This window comes from Giraffa tippelskirchi, chromosome 3 (assembly GCF_054371585.1).
Source record: "Giraffa tippelskirchi isolate mGirTip1 chromosome 3, T2T-mGirTip1v1.2.pri, whole genome shotgun sequence".
Lineage (NCBI taxonomy): Eukaryota > Metazoa > Chordata > Mammalia > Artiodactyla > Giraffidae > Giraffa > Giraffa tippelskirchi.
Genome location: NC_137277.1, coordinates 185,393,980 through 185,402,483, shown reverse-complemented (window position 1 = coordinate 185,402,483; position 8,504 = coordinate 185,393,980). Strand labels below are relative to the sequence as shown.

At 43.4% G+C, this 8,504-nt stretch overlaps 1 pseudogene; it reads right to left on the bottom strand.

Annotated features, from left to right (window-relative positions):
* Positions 1 to 663: 663 nt before the first annotated feature.
* LOC145540511 (tRNA-splicing ligase complex subunit RTRAF pseudogene) lies at positions 664 to 2,576 on the bottom strand (annotated as a pseudogene).
* Between the last annotated feature and the right edge of the window lie 5,928 nt (positions 2,577 to 8,504).

The following is an 8,504-nucleotide window of genomic DNA, read 5'->3' as shown; positions in this document are numbered from 1 at the left end:
CTAATTCAATATTTACTCAAATGTAATCTTGAACTTAAATGTCTTGATAATACTTCCTGTTACTAGATGGCCATGCTAAATTCCATCACAAATAGTATAAACCAGTAATCATTCAATCAACAAGGGTTTCAGTTCAGTTCAGTCGCTCAGTCATGTCCAACTCTTTGCAACCCCATGAACTGCTGCATGCCAGGCCTCCCTGTCCATCATCAACTCCCGGAGTTTACCCAAACTCATGTCCATTGAGTCGGTGATGCCATCCAACCATCTCATCCTCTGTTGTTCCCTTCTCCTCCTGCCTTCAATCAACAAGGGTTTAGAGAGCTTCTTTCTGGTATGCACGGTGGGCATGTGTTAGGTTCTGGAGTTACCGAGCTGAGTAAACCAATTTTGTCCAGGAACTTGCAGGCTTACCCTATAGTGCTGGCTGAATTCTGTTAGAAGCAAATCGGTACAGGCCATCGCTGACACATTCCTGGAGGCCTGAATCATGTCCACTCCCTCTGCTGTGTTTAACTGCTGATGGAGTCCTGGGGGCTAAATAGAACTCTCACCGGTCAGTGTACCTGGATGACACCGTCTTCTAAAGCCCAACAAATTTAGGACAAGACTGACTTCTTCTAGAATGTCCTGAGTTCCTCCTATATCCATCAGATAAGTCTGTTAAGAATGATTCTTTCCAAATATGTGACCAGTTGAACCTGGTATTCCCCACAATCCTCTGGTTTGGTTGTCTGTCTTTGGATCAGCAAGAATTGCCTGAACAGCCACTCTGGCTGCAGCTCTCTGAGTTCTGTTTGCAGCAGAACTTCAGCAGCTTCACAGAGAACTGAATTTCCTGTGTCAAAACCAAGAATATGCTCGTCTGAAGCATCAGGCAAGCCTCCTTTTGTTTGGTTTGCCCCAGCAACTACATCCTATGTCAGGAGCTCCTGGACCACAGTGAGAATTGCCTTAACCATTACCTTAACTTTAACCATTATCAGGTAGCCACCATGACCCTGAATCTGAAGAAGGGTAGCAAAGCCTTTACCCCAGGCTTCCAAGCAGGATTATTTACATCCAAACTGATACAGGTCTCTGGAGTTTTAGTTGTGCTGTCTACACGTTTTGCACCATCAGGTCCCAAGTCCTTAGTTTTCAGCATTATCTGCATAATCAAGTCTCATAGCTGAACCAAGAAGCCAGTCAGTTGTTACCTGGCAATCTTGAATCTGGGAAAAACAGTTCCTGTCTCTGAGATATCTTTTGAAGAACTTGTCGAGTCACTGCTGTGAATGTTTCATAAAGTCTTTCTGTCTTCAGTCTATCTGCTGGTGTCTGATTTTCTGGTCTTCAGGCCTAACGATGGTTTCTAATTCTATTTCATCTTTGCACTGTAGCTGTCAGGGTTCCAGTGGTCCTGGACCCCCAGGCTTTGACCAGGAGGGGAGAGGGGAGGAGGAGTGGGTGATGCAGGCACTGGCAACATGGTGAGAGCAGCCTGGTGGTTCTTTGGAACTTCTGTGACCTTACTTCTGTTCCACCTAAGTACCCACTGCCACGGCCACATCCTGGACCTTGTATCATCACCACACTCTCTCATCCTTCACAATTATTTATTTATTTATTTATTTTACTCAGTTGCTCCCACGACTCCCGTTCTTCAAGTTGGTTAAAACTGCCAAGATCCTGGCCTCTCCGTTTTCTCCCTTTCTATTCACTTTCCTGTTCTAAGCTTTCCTGTCCAGTAAAGGCGTAATGCCTTCACCACATCTTTACCGATCACTCCTCTTGGGCTCCACTGTCCTCTCACACCTGATGCTGTTGATGATATTTGTGCCGTAACAAGGTCATTCTCTCTCTCTCGCTCAGCTGGGTCTTTGTCGTTGCCTGGCAATCTTTCTGTATCTTCCTGATCAGCTTTCTCTTTCATACTTTAAACCTTCTTCATTCTCCTTGAATGTCTTCTTCTACAGAACCGAGGAGATACAGAACATTCGTGTTCTTCAAACTGGTTAAAATTGCCAAGCTCCTGGCCTCTCCGTGGTCTTCCTTTCTACTCCCTTTCCTGTTCACGGACATTGAGAGATGTCTGTCAAGCCACAGCTGTATCGCAGAGGCTGCCGGAGCTCTGCCCCCGTCATCTGAGATTCCTTCCATTGTCTGGGGGCACACCAGTCCCGCATGTACCTTCACTGCCCACAGCCGGCACCTCTGACTCTTGTCTGAGCTTTGCCCTCAGGCTGCCTGAGTTACTCTCCCTGCACAGAGAAGCCCAGAGGCCAAGAATTCCTGCCCTCCCCGCCTCCACCCACAAAGGGCGGCTCTTAACCTCTGATGGGCTCGGGAATACAAACAGCCCAGCAGCCCAGCAGCCCAGCAGCCCAGCAACCTTGCCCCATGACTGGAGTGACTCCGAGGTGTGAGAGCTTCCCTGGGCAGGCGGACAGCCCAAGTCAGGGTGCCCTTCGTGATACTTTGCTATCATGGCATTCTTCCCTTCCTGCTCTCTTCCTTCTTCCCTTCAGGTTATTCCTGAGGATATTCCTGCTTCCTGAAAGGTCACTGCCCAGGAATCCTCATCTCACCCGCATCCGGTTTTTCCTTCTTTCTCTCATAGAGAAGAAGGGCCTCCTTCCTTCAGTATAACCCCAAGTATTCACCCTCCCTCTTCTTCCCTGAGGGAGGTAGGAGGTGGATGGGCCTCTGGGCTGGACAGCTGGTATTTGTCAAGTGGAATAAAATTGAAGCTTTGTTTTTCCCCAGACGCTCCAAGGACAAAGCTAATGGCAGAGATAAAGTGCCCGCTGCTGAGGTCGAGGAAAACGTTCCTGTCTGCCCATGCACAGGAAGGCTTCTTGGGGGTCATGTAGGAGGGGGCACCACCCCACAGGCCCATGTGGTGGAATTCATCTTGGTAAAAATTTGTGCACATGGGTTGGGGAGGGTCCTCGGACGGGTCAGATGTGGAAAAAGAAGTAATTGGCCAAAGGGAATCAAAGACTGGAAGGACCACCCTGCATAAGTGATTTACAGCACCTCTTCACTGTGCTCCTCATCTTAGGAATGATGCTCACAGCCTTGCTCTCTGGGTGTGTATCTCTGCCTTGCTTCCGTCTTAAACAATCTGTTTCCTTGTGTGATGTCCCACTTGTTGTGCTGTGTCTCTGATAATAAACTTTGCACCTGTTGTTACAGTTGCTGCCTTCTTGAAACATTCTTGCTTTCAAAGGGGGTGGGAGGGTGGCAAGAGCCAGGGCCACTTTAGTTCTGACTTCTAACCCTTGGTGGTCTAGCAGTTAGGTTTCCTGGTTTTCATCCAGGCTGTTGTTGCTCAGTCTCTAAGTCGTATCAGACTCTTTGGATATGAGAGTCCATGCAACCCCATGAACTGTAGTATACCAGTCTCCTCTGTCCTCCTCTGTCTCTCTGAATTTGCTCAAAGTCATGCCCATTGAGTTGATGATGCTATTTATCCATCTTTTCCTCTGCTGCTCCCTTCTCCTTTGCCTTCAATCTTTCCCAGTATCAGGGTCTTTTCCAATGAGTTGGCTCTTCGCAGCTGGTAGCCAAAATATTGGAGCTTCAGTTTCAGCATCAATCCTTCCAATGACTATTCAGTGTTAATTTCCTTTAGGATTGACTGGTTTGATCTCCTTGGGACTCTCCAGGGGACTCTCAGTACCACAATTCAAAAGCATCAATTCTTTGTCTCTCAGCCTTCTTTATGGTACATCTCTCACATCCATACATAACTACTGGAAAAACCATGGCTTTTATTATACTGACATTTGTTGGCAGAGTGATGCCTCTGCTTTTGAATACGCTGTCTAGGTTTGTCATAGCTTTCCTTCCAAGGGGCAAAGGTCTTTTAATTTCACCATCCACAGTGATTTTGGAGCCCAAGAAAATAAAATCTGTCTCTACTTCCACTTTTTCCCCTTCTATTTGCCATGAAGTGATGGGACCAGATGCCATGATCTTAGTTTCATCCAGGCTGCCCAGGTTGAATTGCTGGGCAGGGAACTAAGGTCTGTCTTCAGGACCGCTCACTCCTGTCTCTCTGAGATCACTTCCCTTTGCATCAACACAGCCTTCCTAGGCAAACTTACCTAATTCCCTGGCTTAATTTATCATCTGTGTTATTTTCCTAAGGTTTCTGTAAGACAACACTGCAGACTGGGTGGCTTAAGCAACAGAAATTTATGGTCTCACAGCTCTGGAGACTAGAAGTCCAAGATCAAGGTGTGGTGGGGCTGGTTCCTTCTGAGGTCTGTGAGGGAAAAAAATATCTGTTCCATCCCTCTCTCCTAGCTTCTAGCGTTTTGCTGGCAATTTCTGATGTTTGTTGGCTTGCTGCCTTTATCTTTCCATGGCAATCTGTGAGTCCAAATTTCCCAGTCATGTTGGATTAGGGCCAACTCTCATGATCTCATTTTAACTCGATCACCTCTGCAAAGACCCTCTCTCCAAATTGAGGACACATCCTGAGATGCTGGAGGTGAGGACATGGGCGAGTGTGCTCAGTCCTGTCCAACTCTTTTGTGACAGGTTCCTCTGTCCATGGGAGTCTCTAGCCAAGAATACATGATTTTCTTGGGTCTGTCGCATCAGCAGGTGGGTTCTTTACCACTGGTGCCACCTGGGAAGCCTCACCTGGAAGGTGAGGATATAAATTGGGGGGAGACATAGTTCAACCCATAGCACCATCTCTGTGCTTCTGAGCCCATGTAACTCTCCCAAACTATAGATATGCCTTGTCATCACTGGGCAGATTGCTCCACTTGAATGCCCCGCATAACCCTTCATGTTTTCTGGCTTCTCAGCACTTTTTGCTCTGTTTGGGAGTTTCCAGCCACTTGAATCCCGTTTCCACCCCAGAGGTGTTTTCCAGCCTCTTTTGTGGTCAGGCTCAGGCCTGTGAGCTCTTCTCCACCAAGAGGACTTGCCCCTATGAAACTCTGATACAGAAGGAGCAGTTTGAGGAAGGAGGCTTGGAGTGGAAACTGTTTCCCGGGCAGTGGCAGAGGCTTTCAGGGATACAGCAGCTGCAAGTTGAGTTGAGCTCTTGATGCACAAGTGATAGCATTACTAGTACGTGCGCGTGCATGTGCGTGCTCAGTCGTGTCCAACTCTTTGTCACCCCATGGACTGTAGCCCACCAGGCTCCTCTGTCCATAGAATTTTCCAGGCAAGAATAGTAGAGGGAGTTGCCGTTTCCTACTCCAGGAGATTTTCCTGACCCAGGGATCGGACTGGATCTCTTGCATATTGGCAGGCGAATTCCTTACCATTGCACCACCTGGGAAGCCCATGTCTGGTGTAGCAGTGGTTGGAGACAAAGGGAGAGTCTGATTGAATTGCAAATGGTGGCCTTGGTGCATCCTGGGGGCAGCCACAGTGGCAGAAGCTTCTCCATCAGGCCAGGTTTTTGGTTTTAGATACTTTACTTGGAAGCTTAATCTTGAGCCAATTTCTTCAGTTCCACACAGATTCTGTGGGCCATTGAGATAATTTTAATACCCTTATTTTCTGTGTAACCAGCCAGGATCAGCTTCTGTGGCCTACAATTAGGAACGCTGATGCATGTAGACTTTAGTATTTTAAGGTGGTTTCTGGAAGTCACAGGCCCTAATCTGTGGAATTAACTGTGAGGAGGAGAATAGTAATTAATGAGGCCCCAACCGCTTCGGGCTGGAAAGCTGGTGCACTTCGTGATGAAGTGGCGTTCAGTCAAACTGTTTTTTTTGCCACACAACGGGACAGTCATATTCATGCCAATCAGGGCTAGAGGAAATGGTGGAAAAAATTTAGAATATTGATGCTGTTGTACTGGTGATTTCCTGCCCCTTTGGCAAAGTCCTCCAAAACAGGTTTTCCATAAGAATTATCTGCCAGTTCAAGGGAGTAAAGTCTATTAGCAAAAAGGGCACTGGGCATTTCCTTGTCCACTGCAGCCATCCCTCATCTATATTTTTTCCTTTTAAATTTATTTATTTATTTTAAATGAAACAAAGATGAATATTTTTAATGATAAAGGGTGCAATTCACAAAGAAGTTAGATATCACAAACCATTAGACACCTTAACAACAAAGAAACAAAGATACATAAAGCAAAAATCAGAAGAAACATAAGGGAAAAGAAGCAATATATAATCATATGAGACATGTGAACATTTTTCTGAGATTATTTTATCGAAATGCAGAAAAAATAATAGGAGTGTCTTGAATGACATCATTAATAGTTTAAATATAATAGATTTACATTTAATTAATTTGTATTAATTATATCCTACACAAATATACTTAAAATGTTGTATCTCATACATTGTTACTAGCTATGTCCATAGGACATTTAGAAAAATTTCCAAAGAGTTACACACTACTAAATTTCAAAAAGTAGAATTCTTTTTTGTGTATGTGATCCAGTTACATATACACATATGTTATTTTTGAAATTATTTTCCATTACAGGTTATTACAAGATATTAACTGTAGTTCCCTGTGTTTATAGTAAATCTTTTTTGCTTGTGGTATATCTATTTTTATAAATTAGAAACATAGCATCCTATTCATACTAAGTTAAACAAGTGGAATCAAAACGTCATAAATTTTTTAGTTAGGCAAAAATTCATAAGTTTTCTACTATATATGTTATGCATATTACTTACATATATGTATACAAAAGCTTTTCTACTACACTTGATAAAGGCTTGAGAAGGAACATCAAGCAGAAAAAGAAGAGATGGAGGAATTGGAAAGCAAAGTAACTGAAATGGGAGCACTGAATATGAAATAGAGAAAGTGAAACAAACTAGATAAAAGTAAAACATCCTCATATAGTCCAGTTGTTTTTAAACATGGCTGCTCATTAGAAACATATCTAGAGCTCTGGCCAAAAAAAACAAAAGCAATACCTGGGCATTTGTATTTTTCAAAAAATTCTAAGATAAATATGATATGTATCTGGATTAAAAAAATTATTACAGGTTTTTCTATTACAAGGTAGTTTTGAGTGATATAGAATTTTATAATTTTTCTGTTGACCAATCATGATACAGTGGTATTAAGTGAGTAATATTTAAATAATCACAATAGTAAAAGATGTTTGTCAGTTTTCACAATCAATAGTTAGACAAAAGATAAAAGATAATTACAATGGTAAGCTATAATGGGAACATGATTAACCTAACAATATAAAAATAATTACATACAATTTGGGGGGTCAAGCATGGAAGTGCATACGTGCAGATGTTTTCATCTGCTCAGCCAGTCTATGCCTTTTGGTTGGTGCATTTAATCCATTTACATTTAAGATAATTATTGATATGTATGATCCTATTGCCATTTTCTTCAGTGTTTCGGGTTTATTTTCTGTAGGTAGGGCTTTTCCTTCTCTTGTTTTCTGCCTAGAGAAGTTCCTTTGTTGTAAAGCTGGTTTGGCGGTGCTAAATTCTCTTAACTTTTGCTTGTCTGGAAAGCTTTTAACTTCTCCACCAAATCTGAAGGAGAGTCTCGCTGGGTAGAGTATTCTTGGTTCCAGATTCTTCCCTTTCACCACTTTAAACATGTCATGCCATCCCCTTCAGGCTTGTAGAGTTTCTGTTGAGAAATCAAGCTGATAATCTGATGGGAGGTTCCTTGTATGTTGTTCGCTGTTTTTCCCTCGTTGCTTTTAATATTTTATCTGTTTTTAATTTTTGTCAGTTTGATCATCACTATGTGTCTTGGTGTGCTCCTCCTTGGGTGTATCCTGCCTGGGACTCTCTGTGCTTGCTGGACTTGGCTGACTATTCTCTTTCCCATGTTAGGGAAGTTTTCAACTATTATCTCTTCAAATATTTCCTCAGGTCCTTTCTCTCTCTCTTCTATCCCTATTATGCAAATGTTCATGCTTTTAATGTTGTCCCAGAGGTCTCTTAGGTTGTCTTCATTTATTTTCATTCTTTATCCTATATTTTGTTCTGAGGCAGTGATTTCCGTCATTCCATCCTCCATGTCATTTACCTGTGCTTCTGCCTCAGTTATTCTGCTTTGGATTCCTTCTAGTGTATTATTCATCTCTGTTTGTTTGTTCTTTAGTTTTTGTTCAGTTCAGTTCAGTCACTCAGTCGTGTCCAACTCTTTGTGACTCCATGGACTGCAGCACGCCAGGCTTCCCTGTCCATCACCAACTCCCAGAGTTTACTCAAACTCATGTCCATCAAGTTGGTGATGCCATCAAACCACCTCATCCTCTGTTGTCCCCTTCTCCTCTTGCCTTCAATCTTTCCCAGCATCAGGGTCTTTTCCAAGGAGTCAGTTCTTCGCATCAGGTGGCCAAAGTATTGGAGTTTCAGCTTCAGCATCAGTCCTTCCAGTAAATACTCAGGACTGATTTCCTTTAGGATTGACTGGTTGGATCTCCTTGCAGTTCAAATGACTCTCAAGAGTCATTCTCTAACACCACAGTTCAAAAACATCAATTCTTCGGCGCTCAGCTTTCTTCACCGTCCCACTCTCACATCAATACATGACTACTG